Source organism: Eubalaena glacialis, chromosome 19, assembly GCF_028564815.1.
Source record: "Eubalaena glacialis isolate mEubGla1 chromosome 19, mEubGla1.1.hap2.+ XY, whole genome shotgun sequence".
Taxonomy (NCBI): Eukaryota; Metazoa; Chordata; class Mammalia; order Artiodactyla; family Balaenidae; genus Eubalaena; species Eubalaena glacialis.
In genome coordinates, this window is record NC_083734.1 from 6,054,303 (window position 1) to 6,079,944 (window position 25,642).

General features: G+C 40.5%; 1 protein-coding gene across 1 annotated transcript in view; it reads right to left on the reverse strand.

Moving 5' to 3' along the window:
- Positions 1–25,642, reverse strand: part of MYOCD (myocardin) — a 254,043-nt gene that overhangs the window by 147,794 nt on the left and 80,607 nt on the right. The gene's annotated exons all lie outside the window — the stretch shown is intronic.

Below are 25,642 nucleotides of genomic sequence, written 5' to 3' on the forward strand. Positions count from 1 at the left end.
TGATGGAGAAGTACAAACACCAAGAGAAAAAACAGGGAGTATGAGGAACTGGTGTGATTGGCAACTTGCAACCAGAATAATGAGCTCTGAGGTTGGTTGATTGGAACCTACAGTCCATAGGACTCGGTAGCCCATATGGGCAGAGTAGGAAGGAGGAAAAGAGGAGAAAATCTCTAAAAGCAGGTTAGAGAGTAGAAGTGGCTGTAAGTAGGGAATTTGGTTACTGAGTTTTCTTCGATTGTCTATGCAGAATTGTCTACACCAGACTTTCTAGCAGGGTGAGTCCTAAATTCCTGCAACAATGACAGGAGACAGGAGGTACTCTGATACTCCTCGGAGACATACCTGAGTACATCCTGACAAGGATGAGCTCTGGAGTATTGTGATGGAGGAGAAGAATGTTGGCATCACCTCAGCACGTGACATCGGGGTTAGAGAGGACAGCTGCCCCCATTCCCAGTTGGTGCTGAACCCATAGCACTGTTGTCTGCCTGCAGCCACATCAGAGTTCTCAAACCAGGCTTGTGAGGGTCTCATCACTGAGAAGCTATGTGGTCCTGATGCTTACTTAGCAGAAAGGCAGCCATTTTGGGTTGCTTCGTATGTCATGGTCACCCAACAACTATTCATGTCACATCTGAGCCTCAGAAGGGTGGACGGCATTATTCAGAGTCACCAGCAAGTGATGACAGAGCTCAGACTTTATTTCAAGCCTCTGGAATCCTAGTGAAGCGCTCTCTTTTCCATGAAGGGATGTCATATGACTCTCATGCATTTTCAGCTTTTAAATTTCAGGATTGAAATTCGATGTTGAACATGGACAGTTTGCCACTAATCGTGGACCTCTGAGTAAATTCAGTCTTTCACAACATGGTGTTTCACAATCGTGATAGGTAACAGGGATGACAAAAGTCGACATCGATGTCTTTTTACTTTAAAGTGGTAATGATCTGTAAGGTTCATCCATCATGTGAAGGCAGCCTAGAATTAAATCCATGCTTAACACAAGGGAAATCGTTGCCCTGTAGCTGCTGATTTTCTCCTTGCAGTTCTAGGTGGGAGGGGTAATGCGATTTTGCTCCACCTATGGGATGTTATAGGAAAAGTCAACTTGCTAGTGTGTGACATGGGCCAATAGCATCATCTGGAAACACAAAAATTCAGGTCCCACTTCAGACCTTCTGAATCAGAATCTGTATTTTAACAATACCCCCCGGAAGATCTGTAAGCACATTACAGTTGAGAAGCACAAACTTGCAGGCTTGAGTTGCAGAAGAAGAATTTGTCAGCTATGAATGGGCCTTTGATGGTCAGCTTTGTCCTGCCCATAACTGATTTGTAGGGACTGGATGCAGAATCCCAGTGCACTCAGTAAAGTCATCTGGCTGTTTTTTAGGCAGCTTATCTCCAGTAAAGCATGGTGAGAAAACAAGGCAGGTGAACACTGGGTATTGGCACATCCATCTATGTAGATATGTTTCCTAGAATTAATTTTAACTTGTGAATTTTTCTTCTCCCTACTGACTGGGTAGAATTCTGTTACACCTCTCACACCTCTATAACCAAAGACTTCCTAGCCCTAGCTAATTTCTCATTTGCATTGAAATTGTATTGAACAAGAATGAAACAACAAAAGGACTCGAAAGGGTCCCTTGGAAAGCTCTAGAATCAAATTTAACCAGAGTTGGGAGAAATCACTTCAAACCTCTTCTCTCATCAAGTCCATTTCCTCCTTTGGTGTCACCATCTCTTCACAGGGACATGATTGGGTGACTAATTATGGATTTCCCCAGGCTTCCAGACTGGATTTTACAACTTGCTTAAGGATTGTTGACTTCTTGGTCATGGCTGACTGGTTCCCGTCCCTTTTGCCAAAAGACTAAAGCTTCCTGCTTCCCTATAATCTCTTGCATATGAATTTTTTGCTCTTGATGGAGTTACTAAGCTGATCAAATTGTCATCCTAAGTCAAACATCAACATCAAGGATTATTTCATGTTACAAGTATTCTTTTCTCAGAAGCAAGACAATCTTATCCCAGGTTCCCAGAAGGATTTGAATATTTGTATACTTATCTCATGTTGCCCAAACGTTTCTGGACCTCACCAGCCCAGGGCTGGTAACAAGACTGCATTTCTATCTGTGCCCAAATTGTAATCCTCTGAACTCAAGCAAGAACAAAGCCTCCTCTCCTTTGTCCATCAGTTACTTTTCAGGTGGTCCCCAAGAAGTTCCTCCCAGGTATGTCCAAACCAGGCAGTCAGCTGTGGTTGCCAAGCAGCCTCTTCTGTCCTAGTTTGTCCTGCTGCAAAGCTTAATTACTAACCCCAGCTTCCCTAATAACTAGACAAAAGCATTCAGGCTTATTAATGAATTTTTTAAAAAGATATTGGGGAGTGTGTGATAACTAGCACTATTTGAGCTTCAGCTCAGATAATGCCAAGTGCAAAGTACCACCCTCAGCGATATTATGGTCGGCCCTTGATTATGTGTGACAATAAAGTGGGAGGGGCAGTGAGTGGCCTTGTTTTCATCTTTTCCAGATCTACATGTATTCTTGAAGCGAATTCAGCCATGCATTCAACAAAGACAGCCTTGTTCTTTCATGCTGTCAGTAGAATTACAATTCTAGGGGTGCCTGCAACAGACCAAGGATCTGGATTGTTCTGAGAATGGGGAGCCATATGATGTTTTTTATTGATCAACAGAAGCTTAGCATGTATATGACACACTGTAGGCGCCTAACATTTGCTGAGTGAGTAAGGAAATCCACTCAAGCACGCTCTCTGGATCCAGGGCAACCCAAGCCTCAAGAAGATGGATGTGAGGAGCTGACTGACCATGCCTGGAACAAGGGGGTGGGTAGAAGAGAAGGAAACAGGGGACACCACTTTTCTTGTTTTGCCACCTCATTCCCATAATGAGCCTCTGACTTAGGAGTCTGGATATAAAAGTCATGCTTATTTTTCTTTCTCTCATACTGTTTTCTTATTTTACATATGATTCCTTCTGTTCTTACCAACCTCCATGGTTTAAAATAGCGGGCTTCCAATCATGATGTGTGTGGAAGTTCATATCTTCATGCATCCAATTCCCTATTGAAGAGCTCCACTTGGACTACCTTCCTTTGGTTCATCAAACTTGAAGCCAAAACTAACTCAATCATCCTCTCCAATGCAGCTCTTCCTTCTCAATTTCTTATGTGGTTGGCAGGTGCACCCATACACACAGCTGCCCAAGACTGAAAACACCTCTATCCTTTTTTTCTTCCTCTCTCTCACTGGTGGCATCCAACCAATCTTCAAAAACCACTGAGTCTAGTCTCTGAATCTGTCTCAAATCTGTTCACTTCTTTCCATTCCTTTACCTATCTCCTGGTATCACGGCCACGTATGGGTGTGCAGTTGTGAAGTGTGTGTTATACAAGTTGTGGACACGCGATTCGTGTTGTTATCTATTTAGAAGGTGCCCCTTGTGGTGTGCTAAGCTCAGCCTGCACAGATCACTGCAGGGATTTACCCCTTCTGTCCACCGGCCAGAGTGACTTTTCAAAAGATAAATCTAACCATCCTCCTCCTCCTTGCTTAGAAGACTTTATTGCCCTTAGCATTGATATGAGTTTGCTTGGGCGGCCATAACAAAATACCACAGCCTGGCGGATCTTCTCACAGTTCTTGAGGCTGAAAGTCCAAGATCAAGGTATCAGCAGAGTTGCTTTCTTCTGAGACCTTTCTTGCTCCTTGGCTGGTAGATTGCTGTCTTCATCCTGTGTCTTCACACGGTCTTCCCGCTGTGTGTCCAAATCTCCTCTTATGAGGATACCAGTCACATTGGTTAGGACTCATCCTAATAACTCCAGTTTAATTTAATTACCTCTTTACGTACTCTTTCTCCAAATACAGTCACATTTTGAGGTCCTGGAGATTAGGGATTCAACACATGAATTTGGGGAAGTGGTGCAGGGACATAGCTCAGCCCCAAACACCCTTGGGATAAAATCCAACCTGCTTAATATGGCTTTCAAGGTCTCTCAGATGGGACCACTGCCTTCCCTCTGGCCCCAGCTCTCACCCCTCCCTCTGGCACTCTCTACTCCACCCCGTCAGGCCCCCCCACCCCCGCTCCTGGGCCCTCTCCCATCTTCTGAGTGGCTTCTGCAGACGCTGTCACCTCTGCTTGGAATACCTATCTCCCCGTTCACCTGAGAAATGGCTACTCATCCTTCAAGCCTCACGTTAGATGCACCCCTTACATTGGCAAGCCCTTTGTGTGTCCAGGTGTCTAGATTCCAAGGTGTCTCACTTTTGATTTCCTGTGAAATCTTATATTTTCACCAATTACAGTACTTTTTGCACTCTTGTATAATTACCAGTTGGCTTGTCTGTAACCCCGAGCAGGCATGAGCCATTGTGTTCATGAGAAGGCCCTTGAAAACCACAAAGTCTCTGAGACACGCAGAAATGAATTTTGAAATACGGCCCATGTGAGTGGGAGGCCCATGGGGGTAGGGATCCGGGCAGATGGGTCTCTGGGCTTCTGAACACACTTTCATCTGCTGTTGCTTAATTTCCATGAGCTTAAAAGCTACTGGGGACTCAACTGTCATGTGGCATTTAGTCTTATAAGTCCAAATTACAGCTTGGAAACCATCCAGCAAATTCATTTCTGGGTAAGGCAAGCATATGAAAAGATTGCAGTATGTGATTCCATGTCCAAAATATTATAATAAGTATCAGTCACATTTGCATTCAAATGTTAGGCTATTTATTCCAAATATGGCAGTGCTGTGATTATGTGATAAACATGAAACAGGCAAAATGGTTATTTACATTTTGTCTTCAGTTTTCTAATAACAGTGTTTAAGTTTAGTGATCTTGTTTTTTTTTTTTCTCTCATTCAGCCAGCTGTCATTTTCTCTGAAAATCATGTAAATAACCAACCCAGCAGGAAATAATGTTTCCTGCTCTCTCTCTCTTTCTTTTTACTTGTATCGAGACTCTCATCTTTACCCTTCTGTCTTGAATGGACTGTGTTAAGCAAAGACAAGATGTGTTGGATCATAATTAAAGGAATATTTATTTAAATCTATCACCAGAAGAAAGAGACAAACTTTCTGTGGCCCCAAAGTTCCAAGGACCAGGCACATGATCAGGAAACCCGATTCCAACTCATGAGACCAGAGATTTCAGAATTGCACCTGCCCCATGATCGCCTTCAGGGATGTTTTAAACCTTAATTATTCTGTATCCTATAAGTAATACATATTTTTAAAATTAGAAAATAAAAGTAGGCAAAAACAAACCACCAACTTAAAAACCATTTCAATAGGATTATGCTGTATTATAATTTGGTTTTTTTCTTATTATTCCACGTTCACAAATATACTTCTATAATATCATTTTATTGTTAAATCTGTTTATCCTTCATTATATAATATGCATAGTCACTGTAAAAATTTATACACATAGAATCTGAAATTCTTTAGGTCTCTCACCCCAATCCAACTCCTTAGGTATATATCCTTTTTGAAAATGTTTTCAATAAACTTTTTACTTTGGAAAAATTTTGGATTTTCATAAAAACTGCCAAGATAGTATAGAGAGTTCCCACATGCTCCTCACCCAGTTTCCCCATTGTTCACACCTTATATGACTGTGGTACTTTTGTCAAAATCAAGAAACTGATGTTGGTATATTACGCTTAAATAAATTCCAAACTTTATTTGAATTTCATCAGTTTTCCATTGATGTCCTCTTTCTGTTCCAGGATCCGGTCCAGGGCACCACACTGTACGTAGCTGTCATGTCTCCCAGGCACCCCCTGGTCTGTGACAGTTTCTCTGTCATTCTTTGTTTTTCGTGATTGTGACAGAATTGAGGAGTACAAGTCTGGGAGGACAGTCATTTTAAGCCATTCATCAATATTCTTCCACGTATGTGTGTTAATGTGCTAAACATAGCAAGATATAGAATTTTGATACAAATATGACTTATACTATACTCCTGTTTTATAGTTTTTAAAATTGTGATGTCATCCTGTATCATCACTTAAAAAAAAAAAACAGTTTCATAGTATTCCATTGTGGAAACTAAATCTTCATTCTTAACCAGCCTCAGATGACAGATGTCTCCTTAACTTTCTATATTGAGATTCCCAACTCTGCTGCAATGACCATCCTTGATCTATATTTCCAGGCATGTCCCTGATCATTTTCTAAGGATAAATATGAAAAGTTGCCAAAGACTTTTCTCTAAAAAAATGATCTAAATGGCCCATTAGGTCTCCAAAAAGTTTTTGTGTATTTACACTGCCAGCGTCCATGCATACATCTGCATATCACCCGGCAACGCTTTCCCTGACACGGAGAGCTGCTGTCCTTCAGCTCTGACAACTTGATAGAAGAAAAGTGGCTGATGACACGTGTGGCTGAATTTTCTTCATGTCTATTAGCCATATGTCTTTCTTCTTTTTATGGCCATGATCACATTAGGATAGGGGGAGGAGAAGGGGACAGGTCATCTCTTTTTTAATTCATTTATAAAAGTTTATTCTGTATTGAGGCTCATAACCTCTTAACCTGATATCCTGAAGTTATTTTTCTTCAGTTACTGTTCTCCTTATTTTGCTGATAAATTTTAGAAAGGGACATTTCAATTTTTTTATTCAGTCAACAATCATGTTTCCCATGATAATTTCTGCTAAGTATTATAGTCATAAGGCCTTTTCCCATAATATCATTCCGTTGTTATTCACCTGCATTTTCTTCTGATATTTTCATGTCTCTATTTCTTTAAATACTTAACCCAGTTGGGATTTATTTTTGTTTGAGATAGGGTTCTAACTTTGTTTTACCAAATGGTTAGCCAGCTGTCTCAATACCATTTAATGAACAACCCAGCCTTTCCCCACTGATTTGAAAGTCTATTTTAACACCTCTTATTTGGGGACTGAAGTAGACCACCTGTTAAGGACCCAGGAGAGGTTTCCAACACGGGAAATAGGAACAGACAATAGTTGGAAACCTTTCCAGTTTTGTTTCCAGTTAAATTGTCAGTGTTTGCCAAAAGATACAGTCCGAGCCAAATCCAAAGATACATTTCTATTCCTGCTTTGTCCAAACTTTGTATCTCTCTTATTCTGTTCCTTCCTCCCAGAAGTAGAGGTCACTGCCTTAGGGAGCAGCTCAGGACCTTAGGCAACTACTGTTTGCAAAACTGCACATGTGCTCTGGAATGAATTTTATTAAAAGCTTCCCCAAGCTTTATGGTAAACTTCCTACTTCTGCCATTTCTGTACATTTCTGCATAGAGAAAAAACTCTATCCCCCCAATTGAAAAACTTACCACAAGTTACTAAGTACATAACAGCTTATAAGCTTAGTTGCAAATTCATTGATTTATTTGAAGAATTAAAATTTACCTGACAATCACTATCTAGAGACCAGGCATTAGACTAAAATTTTTAAATTTCACCCATTTCTAAGGAGTGGATGCCATTATTGGCCCCCATTTTACAGGTGAGAACTGGAGGCACAGAGAGGTTAAGTAATCTTCTGAATGTCACACAGCTCTAAGTGGTGGAGGAAGAATTCCAACTCCATCACAGCCTATGCTGACGGCCAGCACCTTCATCCAAAACTGAAGGTTGATACGTTCCCATGGTAACAATACAGGGTTCCTTGTACAGCTTCTGATTTCTGGACTGAAAGATTTTAGTAACTACCAGTGACCACTTCCTGATCATCGTGATTTGCTTTACTCTTGAGGTGTGTTTTTTTCTAGGTTGTGAAATGAAATCCGCAAGGACTCCAAGTCTTGAGTTGGAGTGCAGGCTCCATACATTGCATTGCTAAGCCATTTCTCCGATGGTACAAAAATAATGTCCATAGAGTTTTATTGGGTTCTGAGGCTTTATATCTGCTCTGTTTCCCCTGTGGATTATACCATGTACCATGAATGATAGCAGCTGACCCAGAGCCAATGACTCCTCACATCTCTGTTTCTCCAGACCTCTCTGTGTTCCCTCCTGTCTGCTCACAGTGAGAGGTTCTGAGAGATTCATTACCTTTGCAGTTATTCATTTTCAGAAGATAGCAATTAGAATAGGATCTAGTCATCTCGTGCTCAAAGTACTTAAAGGGTCTTTTCCATTCACCCCCTGATCTTACAGATTAGGAGGCTGAAGTTGGTCAGAGTAAATGATGTGTCCAAGGGCCCACAGCTGTTTAGCAGCAGAGCGTGATGGATCCCTCAGATCTCCTGAACCCCTGACTTTCCTCTTTGTCCAACAGCTTGCTGCTGCCTTCAACTGTACGACCAATCCTGCTTTTTGGTGATTTCTTTTTTTTTTTTTTGCAGTCACTGGATAGCTGACTCAGGTTTCATGTAACCAAACACAGCTTGAAAGCGCTCTTCCCTGTCGCTTACAACAAAGTGCCCGTGGAAGAGTTTATGGTGGAGACGTATGTGCTTGACTTCAACCTTCTCATCTTTTCTTAGTAAAAAGACATGCAGTATACAGTGTCGCACCCCCGCCACGGAGGGATCAGAGCCTGGATAATTTGTAAGTACATCCCCTCACTCCTTTTAATGATCCGATGTCACAAATGCTCTTTCCAGTGCCTGCAAGACACAGTTCTTGCATTTCTGGTTGTCACTGCGTTCGATCAGTGCACTCTGCAAAATGTGCTTTTAATTTTCTACACAAAAATACTATGTGAAAACTGCAGTTGGCTCACTTGGCATCCATTCCCAGCCCCTTCTTTCTTGCCATCATCTACTCTGCAGTCTGAAAAATTGAATACTTATTCCTCAGCATCCTTTGTTGGCCATGTGAGATTAACCAAGTCTGTTGAGGGGTTTTCTGGGAAACAGTCCTGATGAGAAGGCCGTATAGACGCAGAAGGTGGGCTCTCTTCCTCTTTCTTTCTACCGGGAGTGTTGATGTGATGCCCAGAGGTGCAATAGCCATCTTGTAGCAATGAAGCAACAAACATAAAAATAAAAACCAAAAAGCTAAGGAAGGCAGAATGAAAAGCTAAGAAGGGCCTGTGTCTCAGATGACATCACTAAGCATCTCTAAGAACTAGAGATCCCTAACATATATTGATTGTTTTATTTTAAATACGAAAATATGCTTTTAAAAAATACATTTTGAAAATAGAAAAATATAGAGAGAGCTGGTGAATAAAACTTAGTCATAGTTGCAGTACCTAATTTTCAAGTGCTGATATTTTAATAAATGTTTTCTCAATAAGCCATTTCTCTGAACATTTTTAACCTATTAAAATAGCATTACCGTCTAAACTGCTTTGTAATTGGCTTTTTGTTTTTTATTTCATGATGAATTATGAGCATTTTCCCATGGCATTAAATACTCTCATATAACATGGTTTATAATAGCCCTGTGGTATTCTATTCTATGAATATGCCAATATTTCTTTAACCAATTCTTCATCGTTGAAATCTTTAGTTATTTGCTACTTTTTACCATTATTAATACTTACATTATAAGCAACCTTGTCCATTAATCTTTATGTTAATCTCCTTTCCCTTAGGGTCAGTTCCCCAAAGTGGAATCATTTGGTCAAAAGGAATGATGATCTTTATTACATTTGATACTTATTGGCAATATTTCTGCCAAAAAGTGTATTAAGGTGGTTCCTGCCATGATTGTGTTTATAAGTTGGTACCCAGCTCAGAGCACTCCTCTAAAGTTTTGTCACTTTCATTTTATTTAAAGGGCTAATTACGAGGTCTCCCTTTTCTCCACATCCTCTCTAACGTCTGTTATTTGTAGACTTTTTGACGATGGCCATTCTGACCAGTGTGAGGTGATACCTCATGGTTGTTTTGATTTGCATTTCTCTAATAATTAGTGATGTTGAGCATCTTTTCATATGCCTCTTGGCCACCTGTATGTCTTCTTTGGAAAAGTGTCTATTCAGGTCTGCTGCCCATTTTTTGATTGGGTTGTTTTTTGATATTAAGTTGTATGAGCTGTTTGTATATTTTGGGTATTAACCCCTTGTTGGTCATGTCACTGGCAAATATTTTCTCCCAATCAGTAGGTTGTCTTTTCACTTTGTTGATGGTTTCCTTTTGCTGTGCAAAACCTTTTAAGTTTAATTAGGTCCCATTTGTTTATTTCTGCTTTTATTTCTATTATAAAATAGATAAGTAACAAGGAAATACTGTATCGCACAGGGAATTATACCCATTATCTTATAACAGCCTATAATGGAGTATAATCTGCAAAAATACTGAATCACTAGGCTGTACACCCGAAACTAACACAACATTGGGGATCAACTATACTTCAATTTAAAAAGTAGTTTTGAAATGTATTTAGGGATTTGAAGTTTGCTTTAATTCCAAGTCCTCCTTTGATTCAGGGAAAGTTACCAATAAGAAAATCAATTAAAAAATAATTTTTTTAAAAAAAGTTTACTTAATAGGCCAAAAAGGAACCAATTCAAACCAAAACCCAGAATAATTAATTTGTTTAATTTTTATTTCCCCATTGCTTGAGAAGGGAAGCATTTTTTCATATTGGTTAGCTATTTATATCCTTTATGCAAATAATCTCTTTGGGCCTTTCTCCAATTATTTACTTATAGTACTCATATTTCTCTTAATGATTTATAAGAATTATTTATATTTTAAAGATAGCCATCATTTGTGTGTAAATGTTACGAATTTATTCCTATCCTGATTATATAATGTGCTTATATTCTCTCCTATATATGGTTTTGCTTTTACAATTAATTAATTAATTGTACAATTAATCTATCTGGAATTCATTTTGGAGTATTATATGTGCAGAGATCTAATTCTGCTTTTTTCGGTTAGCTAGGTAATTCTTCAACATTTGTTGAAGAATTCTTACTGATTTCTGAAAGCGGTTTTTCTCTATTTGACTGTTCTGTCCATTTCTGCTGCAACATTTAACACTTTCACATTTTTCATTTGTAAATTATTAAAGCCTGGACATCCACTTCCAGGAAGATGGAGTAGACATACATTCTCCCATTCCTCCTAAGTACAACTATAAGTCCTGGAGACTTTATACAAGAGAATCATAAGAAGACTCTCAAAGGTGGAGAGAAGGTAGACTGGCTAGGGACCTCAAGATCCAAGGAAAGACATGGTACTGAGTCCTCTGGGTTTTTCTTTTTTTCTTATATATCCCAGACTTGGAAGTGAAAAAAAACAGTAACCAAGAAACACCAACAAGTGCAGACCAAAAAAAAAAAAAAAAAAACCAAACAAATGCAAATCAAAACCACGATGAGACGTCAGTGGAGGACATATGGGGAGCAGTAATGAGGTGCTCTACCCCTTTTTGCTGGGATAGTGTCAGGGAAGGTCTAATAAGAACCTTACCTCCCATCCCCACCCAGCAGTAACCAGGAGTCCCTCCCATGCCCCCCAGGTGTCAATGGAGGCTGAGTGGAGAAGCCAGACCTTCCAAGCTCACCCATCTGGCAGAAGTGAGGTGCCGCCCCCATCACTCACCACAGTGGTATCAGAGAAGAATTTAAATAAGATCCAGTATTCCAGCATGATACCCAAAATGTCCTGGTTTCAATTAAAACATCACTCATCATACTAAGAACACAGAAAGTTCCAATAAACAATAGAATACTTCAGCGAAGAAATGTCAGATATAAAGGAGAATCCAATGGAAATTTTAAACTAAAATGTACAATAACCAAACTAAGATGAGCTGGACATCAGAATTAAAAGAAGAAAGAATCGGAGACTTTGAAGATAGAATAACAGAAATTATCCAGTCTGAACAATAGAGAGAAAAGAGACTTTTAAAAAAAGAACACAGCCTCAGGGACACATAGGACTATAACAATATTTGTAACTACCCAAAACTGGAAACAACCAAATTTCCTTCCATAGGTAAATGGTTAAACAAACTCTGACACACCCATACCATGGAATACTACTCAGCAATAAAAACAATGAACTCGTGTAACAGGCAACAACTTGGATGGATTTCAAGGGCACTATGCAGAGTGAAAAAAGCCAATCTCAAAAGGTCACACAATGTATGATTCAACTTCTATAACATTCTCAAAATGACAAAATTATACAGATGGAAACAGATTAGTGGTTGCCAGGAATTAGATATGGGGCAGAGGGTAGGAAGGTGAGGGGAGCACAAGGAAGATCTTTGTGATGATGAAAAAGTTCTGTGTCTTGATTGTTTTGTGGTGGTTACACAAATCTACACATGTGATAAGATGACACAGAACTACATACACTCACATTGTACAATGTCAAATTCCTGGTTTTAGCATTGGGAAAAATTGGGTATAAGGTCCACAGGACCTCACTGTACTATCTTTGCAAATTAATGTAAATAAAAAGTGAAAAAAATAAAAGTGAAAAAAAACCATTGCAGCTTGATTTTGATTTCTGGAGGTAAAGTCCCCAGTCATTAACGTTATTTTTCAAATATTTTCAAAATTGTATTTCTTTGAAATGAACATCAGAATTACCTTGTCAAGTTCCCAAAATGATGTCAGATTTTATTGGTATTGTATTTCAATTATTTGGGGGGGAGAATGAAAAACTCCTATTCTGATAGCCACTAGATGGAAAAGGCCTGGGTCCTTGAGTCACTGTGTGGAAGGCCATCTGACAAATAACTGCATTATACAGTTTCATGATCAAACAACAAAATTCTATCAGGTTAAATCACTCAAATTTTGGAGGCTTTTTTTTTTTCTTGCATGTTTTAGTAGCTAGCCTATACCAATTAATAGAGCTTATAATAAAATTTTAAACTTGTTGAAATTCTAGCATCTTTATTCTTCACCTTTTTTTACATTATCAGAATTTTCTTGAAAGTTACTGAGAAAAAATCAGATGTTTATTAAAATTTTTTAAATTTTTCTTTATGATTTTTATAGTTCATCTTTATGTTAAGGAATCCTTCAGCGACTCCAAATTGGCTCTTTTCTTTCTGTCTTTGAATGAGTTTCATCTGTATCTTAAAGCTGTATAATTAGGGAGGATTTTTTTTTTTTTAATTCCTCTTGTGGGTTCAATGGATTCTTTTTGAATTCTGCAGTTCAGGAGCCAGAGGAGGTGTGGAGGGAACCATAGGTCAAGAAACTTGATCAGCCCCATTTCTTGTCGGCTGTGTGAGAAGCTGTTATCCGGTCCATCTGGTCAGCATGGTAGGGACAAGCCCAGACCACTTGCTGATGTGTCAGACCTCCCCTCTTGTAGGCTCTCTGCTTGGAGGCATGACCACCACAGACCCCAACATCAGCTCTTTTCCAATCTTGCAGCAGTGGGCGCTTTCCAACTGTGTCCCACTAGACTTCCTGGCACATCTACCACCGTTGACCACTCACTTGCTCCTTCCTGAAACACTCCCTTCCCTTGGTTTCTGGACTCACACTCCCCTGACTTGGCTTCTGTCTTCATGGCTAATTTTCTCAGGATCATTTGACAGCCCTTCTTCCTCCATCTGTCCAGCTCACACTGTCCTCCTCAAGAATCTTAATGTTCCTTTTATTCACACACTCTCTCTCATAGGGTGACCGACTGTCACAGTTTGTCCAGGCCTGAGGAGGTTTCCATGACATGGGACTTCTAGTGCTAAAACATAAAATCCCAAAGTAGGATGAATTGCCTTAAAGTAGGATGAACTGCTCCCCTACTCTGTGGATCTCGTCTGTTCCATTGGCTTTGGGTACCATCTAGATGCCAAAGGCACCTCTGGATGTTTCCCCCCACTCCCATCTAGATCTTCTATGTCCCATAACATGGGATATGTCACCACCATCTACCCAGTTGCCCTTTCCATCACAGGGGATTGGACTGACCCCTGACGTTTCCACCTCCCTCAACACCCACTTCCAACTAACTGATAAATTTTAATAATTCTAATTATAAATGTCCATTGACAGATGAATGGATAAAGAAGATGTGGTGCATATATACAATGGAATATTACTCAACCATAAAAAAAGAACGAAATAATGCCATTTGCAGCAACATGGATGGACCTAGAGTTTATCATACTAAGTGAAGTAAGTCAGACAGAGAAAGACAAATATCATATGATATCACTGATATGTGGACTCTAATTTAAAAATGATACAAATGAACTTATTTACAAAACAGAACAGACTTACAGATATCAAAAACAAACTTATGGTTACCAAAGGGGAAATGTGGAGGGTTGGGATAAATCAGGAGCTTGGGATGAACATACACACACTACTATATATAAAATAGATAACCAACAAGGACCTACTGTATAGCACAGGGAACTCTACTCAATATTCTATGATAACCTATATAAGAATCTGAAAAAGAATGAATATATGTATATGTATAACTGAATCACTTTGTTGTACACCTGAAACTAACACAATGCTGTAAATCAACTATACTCCAATAAAAATTAAAAGAAAAAAGCTTAACTGCTCCTCCGTCACCTGTTACCTAGAATACTGTTGCATCTGAATTGGTGTGGTGGTCTGTAAGATGTTTACAACTCTCTGGTTCTACCTCACCCTGGCAAACGGTGGGATTGTACCTCTCAGACCCTTGGACTCAGGCATGTCCTTTGGGCTGTTAAATGTTAGCAGAAATGACATAGTACCCTCTGCCGTGTGAAAAGCGGGTGAGTGATCTGCCCTGCTTCCTTCTCCCCGCCATGGCAAGTAACCACCCTCCCTGGTGGAAACTCTCTCGGTCTGCATCCCTGAGTGAGAATGATGTGCAACAGAATCCCCAGGCAATCCTTGAAAGATGTGTAGCCTGAGTGAGAAAAGCATTTTTATTTTTTAAGCCACTGAGATTCGGGGTTGTTTGTTACTGTAAGGCAACTAAGCCTATCCTGACAAATACGCTTGATCTCAACTTTCATTTCTGGTTGCTCCCAACAATTTCCCACACAGTAGGCAGAGGGATCTTTTAAAATACACAAAATGCATTCGTCACTGCCCTTTCAATGATTTTCTATGGACTCAGGAAATCACAGCATCCTTACCATGGATGACCAGGCCCTGTAGGCCTCTCAGCTTTTTTCTCTTCTTACTTTCTTACTCTCTCTCACTCTTGCTCTCTGTTGCTTTCTTTCTGCTTCTGTTTCACACATACTGGACTTATTTTGGATCCTTGCATGCAACGTGCTTTGCTTCAATATCTTCACAACTGCCTTGACCATCCCACTTCACACACCTAAGAGCTATTAATTTTCTTTTAAGTTCTCCCCTGAAAGATACTCCCTCTACGATCTTTTGGACCCGAATTAAATGAGGGCTCCTATAGCACTCTGCCATTTTTCATGGTAAAACCTAGGGTACTTAAGATTAATTTTTCAAAACTTCCCCCTCTACTGTCAGCTTCCAGAGGCCAAGGGCTCTGCATCTCTTGGCACTACTTATTGCCTCTGACATAGAACTTGCACTTGAGAACTTAAGTAAGTATTTGTTAAGTAAATTGAATGCATGAATCACAAAAATTCCCTTTGTTACAGCGTCTGTTAACAAAAGTGTGTTAGGCCAATGATACTTTTTTCCGAGGTTGCGTTATCTGGCACTTCTCTATTTTAAGTTCCACTCACGTGTGCTGGTGCCCCTGCCACGTGCCCCGCCAGACACACAACATTTTTTCTATCTTCTCCACCCACTGCCTTGCTCTTTACCTGACTAGTTCCTATTTATCCTTCAGGTCTCAGCTTAAGTGTCACTTCCTTCAAGAATATTTTTCTCACTCTGCAGACCACATCAGGCCCCGTCTTTCATGCTGTCATGACACTAGTCCTTTTCGTCGTGGTCCTTCTGAGTCAGTCATTGGTTTTGGGTTATTACTACTCTCACCCTGTTACAGCCAAGGCCACTTCCATTTTTACTTCTGGGGGCTGACAGTTACAGCCTGGGCACCGTACACTAGGCACTCTCCAAAGTCATGGTTTACATGGATTATCTGCTTACAGACTCAAAACAGTGCTAGGAGAAGAGGGGAAAATGCACCTTGTAATATGATGGATAATTTATGAATGGTGAACAATGGATAGATCTTGTTTTGGAAATCAAAGTTGCATTTTTACTTCAGAGCCTGTATTTTTTTAACCACTAGATTTTCTTGGTTTATGTCTTTGGCTCAATCTGAGATTTTTTTCCTTTAATAAATGAATTTATTTCATCTACTTTTATTGATATGTTATCAGTGTTCGGCTTCATTTCTGTAATTTCACTTTGTATTCTGTTTTCATTTGTATGTTTCTATTAAAAAAACAGTCATCTCTTGGTATCTGCAGGGGATTGATTCCAGGACGCCCATAGATACCAAAATCCATGGACGCTCAAGTCCCTTATATAAAATGGTGTAGTATTTGTATATAACCTACGCACATCCTCCCACGTATTTTCAATCATCTCTAGATTCGTTCTAATACCTAATACAATATAAATGGTACATAAATAGTTGTAAATACAATGGAAATGCTATGTAAGTAGTTGTCTGGCACAGCAAATTCAAGTTTGCTCTCTGGAACTTTCAGAAAAATTTTTTTTGAAAAAAAACTTTTTTAACATCTTTATTGGAGTATAATTGCTTTACAATGGTGTGTTAGTTTCTGCTTTATAACAAAGTGAATCAGCTATACATATACATATATCCCCATATCTCCCCCCTCTTGCGTCTCCCTCCCACCCTCCCTATCCCACCCCTCTAGGTGGTCACAAAGCACCGAGCTGATCTCCCTGTGCTATGCAGTTGCTTCCCACTATCTATTTTACATTTGGTAGTGTATATATGTCCATGCCACTCTCTCACTTCGTCCCAGCTTACCCTTCCCCCTTCCCGTGTCCTCAAGTCCATTCCCTACGTCTCTGACATTTTTTAAAAAATTAATTAATTTAATTTATTTTTGGCTGCACTGGGTCTTCGTTGCTGCACGTGGGCTTTCTCTAGTTGCGGCAAGCGTGGGCTACTCTTTGTTGCAGTGCGCGGGCTTCTCATTGCGGTGGCTTCTCTTGTTGTGGAGCACGGGCTCTAGGCACGCAGCCTTCAGTAGTTGTGGCTTGCGGGCTCTAGAGCGCAGCCTCAGTAGTTGTGGCGCACAGGCTTAGTTGCTCTGCGGCATGTGGGATCTTCCCGGACCAGGGATCAAGCCTGTGTCCCCTGCGTTGGCAGGCGGATTCTTAACCACTGCGCCACCAGGGAAGTCCTTTTGAATATTTTTGATTTACATTTGGTTGAACACACAGATGCAGAACCCATGGATAGGAGGGCTGACTGCATTTATTGAGCACTTACTATGTACCAAGTATAATTTCAGGTGCTAGGGATATAGCAGTGAACAAAATAGAGTTCCTGCCTTCATGGAACTATCTTCTAGTTAGAAGAGGCAGATAATAATAATAATAGCAATAACAACAATAATAGCAACAGGTGAATTTACCTTACAATGAGTTTTTCAGAAAAAGATTGCTCTCCAAGTAGAACATTTTATTATGCTTTCTGGTTTTTCAGCATTAATAAAAATTTATATATTTATTTTCCTGTGGCAGTAATTTTCAAAGCTTTTAAGTTGATTTAATGAAATCTCTTAGAAATTTCAATTCAGTTAACACTTTTTTTTCTGGAAGGGTTTATGGAGTCTATGTTTATTTCATTCTTGAGTATTTGAACATGTCTGTCTTGGCAGAAAACATTTGGTCTCATTTCTTATATCTGAGGAATTGTAGACATATGTTGCTGTAGAGAATTTTGAACCCAGGTAGATTGTTTTCACCCCTAGAGGTAGCTTTTTTTAACTGTGTGTCTTCTTTTCTTATTTATTTTTGGGGAGGGCTGGAGAGCCCTACAGAGGGGGAGCTGGATGCTGTAGGAAACTCGCTGTAATTAACAAAGCACAACAAATTTAATAGATAAGTTTCAGCTGATCATTCTGCACCAGTTCTTCTTGGGACACAGTGTACCCTTTCAATCACAAGACACATAATTACCTTTGCTTTATACATCCCTCTCTTGTATATTTGAATATTTTAGATCTACTTCGTTTGTTTAGTTTCCTTTTGAGAGTTTACCAATCACGTGCATGTTTATCCACTGTGCCTCATTTTCTGTCACTCTTCACTTCTTTTCACATATTTTGTTCGTTTCTTTTTTTGCTAAGACTGTCCTTCACATCTCAGCAATATTTATTTTGATTTCTGAAGATTCTGGGTTTTTGAACCGATTTTTCAAAAAGGTTTTGAAATGATTTTTCTTCTCTTCCACGTTTTCCCTGGCGCTCTTCCAGCTCACATTATTTATTTTCTGTTGCTTTATCATGTCTTCCTTGATCCTTATATCTCTTCTTTGAGCTCTGAGTTTCACAGATGCCATTAAAAATTCTTTGACTCTGTGGATAAATGTTTGTTTGTACTGTTGTTTGCTAAGTAATTCTTCTGATGTATATTCTCCATCTGGCTTTTGTTTGGCACGTTTCTTTCTTCCTTCTCTCTAGTTATATCCATGCCTTGGCTCTTTTCTGATTACGACTTATCTCTACATGGGAGCAGTTTTTTTTTTTTTTCTTTCTGGGTCAAGCATTTGCTTAAAAAGTGAATGAGGAGGACGTTAAACAGGACATGAGGCACTTTCCCTTCACCTCTGGAGTGGGTCTCTGTTAAGAGCTCATTTTCTCCCTCTCACCAAGAAAGATTACAAATTCCGTGTGTGTTTTTATTTTGGGTGGAGATTGGTGTGTATTTCATTTCAGTAGACGATGATTGGTACCTCTCTACCTGCCATACGGACCACTGGCTTTCCATAAAGATAACGTGTCTATGTAATATACGTTTCCGCCCCAGCTCCCCCCGCCACTCTCTATCATGGAATGGGACTTGGGGATGCTCCCAGTGTCCAAACATTCTCCCACATGCAGACATTCCAGCATATCTGTCTTGCCTCTGACCCATAAATTTGGGAATGGAAACACACAAAGGACGATAGGGGCAAGCAAAGGGAAGATGGAGCCATCCTCTATAAATTCTACATATGACCTAGAGTCGTGATATCTGAAATCTACAGAATTAACCATCTGGAAGGCTTCTAAAATTCTCAACATGTCCCTGTGTCATAGGCATCAATTGCCTTAACCAGACGGAGAGGCCCCATCTCTCCAGTGGGTGACCAGACAGGGGGAGATACTGATAAAGGCTGCTGAAGGTGCTGAGACCTCATCCTCTTCAAAACATCCATGGGCTTCAAGGACCTGGGCCATGTCCTAAGGAGATGAAGACAAAAAGCAGGACCACAGCCACCAGCATATCCAGCTCACTATCGTGCAGCAGAGAAGACCAGACCGGGTTACCAATGCAGGGTCCTGGGGGCCATGCAGAGGCTACTGTGGGGATGTGAGTGCCTTGGATGAACAGGGACTCCATTCATTGGTGGAAGGTCTGGACGTGCGACCCGCCTCCTCTTGGTTGGACTGGCCTGGGCTTGAAGCCTTCCTTCTTGCTCTTTCTGTTCTTTCCCCATTTAACTCATTGGTTCTTCAACCAAACCTGGTGCCTGAGCTGCCATTTCTGCCTGGCTATCCACCCATCTCTTTGTCGGTGAGCCGTGCGCCCCCTATGTTCGCGGGAGAAGCCCATTCCCACTGCAGTGCATGAGGGGCTCATCGGAGACTCGTGGGCTGATGGGGTGGTTGCATCTTGATTCCTGGAGCCTGGGAAGTCCCACGCTCAGATATCAGGTCAGGTCCCGTGACGTGGTATGTGGTACCTTCATCCTCAGGTGTCTAAGACGCCGTGATTAGCAGTGAAGAAGGCTCGAAATCACGACCGAGAATGAATTCCTGGATTCCTCTACTTTGGCTCTGAGGTGCCCTTGTGCATCTGTTTTTAGTGCATCTCATTTTGTAGAGATCTAAGGCAGATTGAAACCTTAAACAGGGATGCAAACAGCTCTAAGGTAAGAAGGAGGTAAAGAGGGAAAAGGATCGTCACAGGGCTCAGAAAAGAGGAGGGGGGAGGCAGGGGGGAGGCAGAGGGAGGGAGAAGCAAGGCAGAGAGATTGAAATGGGATGGTGTCAGGGGGTGAGAAGAGGAAGAGATGCGGGGGGTAGAGGTGGAGATGGAAGGGTCTGTGGAGAGAAAGCAGGAGAGAAAGAAAGAGCAGGGACCCCTGGGCGGGCCTGAGCTGACCCTGATCATCTGGTGAAGAAGCTGTCAGCTTTCATCATGGCTCTAGTAATAGCCATCACCCCTGGAGCCATTTCCAACAAGTCTTTTCTGTTTTGAGAAACCAGCGAGTGTGGTTTTGTTTCCCAACCTTGGGATATAAATTTTCAAGTGCAGATTTATTTTCTCAAGGAAGTTCGAAGGTTTGCCCATCTAAGAAAGATCAAAGAGGTTTTATTTTGTTTTGTTTTGTTTTTTCGGGACCTTAGTGCTGGCAGTTATTATACAAACTATGGTCAAAAAATTCCCTTGAGTCTCAAGGGCTGTGAGGATGCCTCACATTTATTCTCTGCGAGAGGAGGTCTGACTCATCCTATAATGCCTGTAGGCTACCTTCATAAGTCAGCATTTAATTTTAGGTGTTCAGGCCCTTTAGATACAAATTACATTCAGAATTTGGGAAACAAGTACGTCTTAATTGCGTTACAGCAATGGAGATGGACAGAACAGTAAGAAGGCTTTGGGGAATCAACCTGTTGACGGCACCTGCCCTGGGTCCTCAGAAGCCCCTCTGAGCAGCGCCAGGTCTACAAGGAGCCCAGAGGGTGGGGTGGGGTGGGAGCTGCGGGTGAGAATTCTCACAGTGAACTGCCAAGTCAGTATTTTCTAAGCATGCTCAGATTCATCACTCAGAACGAAAGAAATTCTAGCATTTGAGAGGGTTTTTTTCCCCCCTCTAAATAAGAAATGCAGATGCTGAGGTGGAAAAACAGGGAGCTGGGGAGACATGTTTTGTTTTTCCCCTCAGGCTGCAGGGCATCTCCGTGTAGGAAACAGAAATAAATAGAGCAGAGAACACTTTCTACTAATTCATTTCAATGTTTGGAAGTGCCTTGACAACACAGACATTTGTCAAATGCGAGGATAGTTTTTGGGTTTAGGAACCAATGCTCAGTTTTAATTAAACCTGTCCTTTCTAGATAAGCAACGACATAATTGCCATAAATAACATCATATTTCTTCTCAAATGCAATTGCTGGGTTTTTTTTGTCATTGTTGTTCGAAGGGAGTCTGCCCATTTAAAAAATAAAACAAATGAGTGCTGGCATCTGTAGTTCAGTCTGTGTAAAGCACAGCTGATAACACTAATGTGGTTTAGATAATAGTTATCATTTATTGTTTTAATATGTACTGTTTAAACATAACTATATTCATAAGGTTAGAAGGAAATATGGAAACAAAGAAATAATCGGCAGGAGCCTGAAATCACGTTGAGAAGACAAAGTAGTGATTAATTAATTGGTTAATTAGTCAATTCTTTGGTTTATTTACTGAATGTTTACTGCCAGACACCGTGGTAAGTAATGCAGAAACAGACTTGATCTTTGACCTCGTGAAGGCTTCAGTCTAATGCCAGAGACAGGAATCAAATAACCACAGACATGGATATGAAATTAAACTGTGAGAAGTGCCTTGCCATGTGTTATGAGAGTATAAATTTGCAATGACTCTCATATTTGTATGAGGGTTTGTAAAGCATTATGGCCTGAGGGTAGTGTTTTAGCAGTTTCAGATGTGTCCAGATTAAGATGTGGTGAGTTAATTCCTTTGATTAAAAAAAAAAATTTATTATTTAAAAAAATACATATGAGATTAGAAGTCTGATGGCTCATTTGAAAAGCTGGGCTCTGCATTTGGAACAAAGGTTTGGAAGTAAGAGGGATGGGCATGCAGCAAAGCATCAGGTCACAGAACAAGAGGACTAGAGCCGCGAAGTGTTATGCGGGAAAGGAGGAAGAATTCACGCTCGATGGGGTCAGATTGTATGGAGCCTTGAGCGCCAGACTCAAAGCTTTGTGCACAAACTCTAAAGGTTGGGGGTTCCCCAAACTTGTTGCTCTCACATCACCTGGATAATTTTTTAAAAATACAGATGCCCAGGTTTCAAGTTAACCCAGTCATTCTCACACTGGGGCAATTTTGTACCAGAAGACACTTGGGAATTGCTTAAAATTGAGTATATTCATAGCAAATTTGAGGTACAAGAGGGCCAACAGATCAGGAAACAACGTCCATAGGAAAGATAGTTTAGGGCTTCCCTGGTGGCGCAGTGATTAAGACTCCACCTGTCAAGGCAGGGGACATGGGTTAGAGCCCTGGTCCGGGAAGATCCCACATGCCGTGGAGCAACTAAGCCCGTGCACCACAACTACTGAGCCTGAGCTCTAGAGCCCATGTGACACAACTATCGAAGCCCGCGAGCCTAGAGCCCGTGCTCCACAACAAGAGAAGCCACCGCAATGAGAAGCCCCCACACCGCAATGAAGAGTAGCCCCCGCTCACCACAACTAGAGAAAGCCTGTGCGCAGCAATGAAGACCCAACGCAGCCAAAAATAAATAAATAATTTTTTTTTAAAAAAAGAAAAGATAGTTTATTACTCACAGTTCCCAAGAGGAGGGGGCATGCCATGCTGGGAGGGCCACTCAGGGAAGCACCAGGGTCAATCATGAGCCAAAAGGAGAAGGGGGAACCATGGACACGAGACTTTACTGGGGTTTCCATGGGAAGGAACAGGTGAGGCAGGGTAAGCAGGTTTAGAATTGGCTAGCATGAATCATTTCAGCAGGCTCTGGGGCAAGGGGTGTCCCTAGTTGTCTGGTACCTGGTTCTGGAATGCTTAGACCAGGTGGATAGTGGCCTGAAGTGTGGGAATTCCATAAAAGAGGTAGTTGGAGTGTGGGCTCTGGTTTGGTGGAGTCGTCATTGAAAAGCACACTTGTGGGTGAGTTGTTTATTATTTCTAAGAATTGGTTAACCCTGCGAGGAGCAATCCTTCTAGAGTTAAGCAAGACCCCAGATGACAAAGCATCAGAACTACAGAAAGTAAAAGATATGGTTAATACAGCAATGTCTGGAAACAGTTTTGGTTTTTACACCTGGGGAGAGGGTGGCTGCTACTGGCATCTACCGAGTGGAGGCCAGCAGTGCTGCTAAACATTCCACAATGCACAGGACAGTCCTCACTAGTAGGAGCTGTGCAGCCCCCAGTGTCGACAGCTCCAAGGTCAAGACACCTTGGAAAACTGAAAAGTCCTCAAGCACAACCCTGGAATCTCTTCATATAATTTTGAAACTCCCAAGGGGATTCAGAAAATTGTGATTTGAGAACCACTGGGACAGGCGATGGGAAGCAATGAAGGGTTCTGAGCAAGGAAGTGACTAAGGGTAAAAAGTTTTAGGAAAAAACCAGATGTGTCTATTCAGTAAATACAGAAAAACATGGATGGGAAAGATTGACATCGACTTCAGTTGATGTTTGCAGTACCAGCTCTGAGGTTGGAAAAAGGGGAATGGGATCGGTAGCGGGGACAAAGGTAGCTTCAACTGTATCTTTAAAATTTTACCTCTTCATACAGCCACTATGGAAAACAGTATGGAGGTTCCTCAAAAAACTAAAAGTAGAGTTGCCATATGATCCAGCAATCCCACTCCTGGGCATATATCCAGACAAAACTCTAATTCAAAAAGACACATGTACCCCTATGTTCATAGTAGCACTATTCACAATAGCCAAGACATGGAAACAACCTAAATGTCCATCGACAGATGAATGGATACAGAAGATGTGGTGTATATACAATGGAATACTACTCAGCCATAAAAAAAGAATAAAATAATTCCATCTGCAGCAACATGTATGGACCTAGAGATTATCATAATAAATGAAGTAAGTCAGAAAGAGAAAGGCAAATACCATATGATATTGCTTATATGTGGAATATAAAATATGACACAAATGAACTTATCTATGAAACAGAACAGGACACACAGATGTAAAGAACAGACTTGTGGTTGCCAGGGGGGAGGAGGGGTAGGGGAGGGATGGATTGGGAGTTTGGAGTTAGCAGATGCAAGCTATTATATATAGGATGGATAAACAATAAGGTCCTACTCTGTATAGCACAGGGCGCTATATTCAATAAACCATAATGGAAAAGAATATGAAAAAGAATGTATATATATGCATAACTGAATCACTTTGCTATGCAGCAGAAATTAACACAACATTGTAAATCAACTATACGTCATTAAAAAATAAATAAAAATTTACCTCTTCATTAATGAAATCTAAAGCAGATTTGCAAAAATGTTCACATTGAATAAATTGGGGATTGGGTACATGGTTAATTGTTAAATTATTTTCAGTACCTTTCTGAATCTTTGAAAATTACTATAGTTAACAATTCTAAAAGTCATGCATACAGGGTATCTTGACTTGATGTAATAGGTGAGCTAAAAAAAGTTGAAGGACCAGTCCATGGAATTGGTGAAAGAAAAACATATTTTTTCGTGAGGAAACTCACTCCATCTTTCAACAGTTCAGACTAGAAGAAAGATACTGTGGTTTTTTGGCATTTCAATATTTGAAGAGGGCTATAACTGCCCCCAACCTGATATTGCCCACCTGAGTCCTCTGCTGTTCATGTTCATCTTCATGATGCTTCTCAAATGCCTGGCAGTTCCTTGAGGCAGGAACCATGTCTCACTTTTCTTGTAACAATATCACTTAGCCCGGTACTTAGCACATAGAAGACACACAACACATGTCATTGAATAGCTAATGACTTTGTAGGGTTTTTTTTCCCCCCTCTAATGTGGTAGAACTGCAGCCTGGGGTCTTGGATATTTTACCTAGGAAATGAGATGTTCTGGTGATTTTCCTCCCTGAAAATGTTGAATCCCATCAGAAGGCAACATTTCTCCACATTCCCACTATGAGAGATTCCAGTGAGTTGACTGTGACATTTTACACAAGAGATGCTTATTATGAAGGAACTAACCATCTGCCATTTAATCACACCCTATTGAGAGACACCTCTTATACCACCATCATTCTTCTCATATGACATAAAGTATGAAAAGTGCTTCACTAACGTTTATATGAGTCCAAGGTGGCACTTGTGATTTTACTTTCATAACAGACATCAAAGCACTGACTGTGGTTGGAATTTCACATATTGTTTGAAGGATGATTTGATCTGTGTCTGCCTGCTGGAATATAAGCTGCTTGAGGTCAGGCCAAGTACATTTTGCTCACAATAACATCCATAGAGCTTATCACAGTGCCTGAAACAATTTTTTGAGAGAAAGTAAAGTGAACAAACAAGGAAAGAGCAAAGGGCATAGAAAAAAGTAGAAAGTATGAAACAAGATGTCAAGAATAATGCCTAAATAAACCATATGACCATAAAAGCAAATAGGCCATCCTCTTTAATTACAATTCTTAAATTATCATTTTGTTTTAAAAATTCAATGCATGCTGTTTAATGCTATTATTAGTTGGTATTTCATGAGCATTTTCTTTTTTTAAAAAATAAATTTATTTATTTATTTATTTTTGGCTGTGCTGGGTCTTCGTTGCTGTGTGCGGGCTTCTCATTCGGTGGCTTCTCTTGTTGTAGAGCATGGGCTCTAGGTGCGCG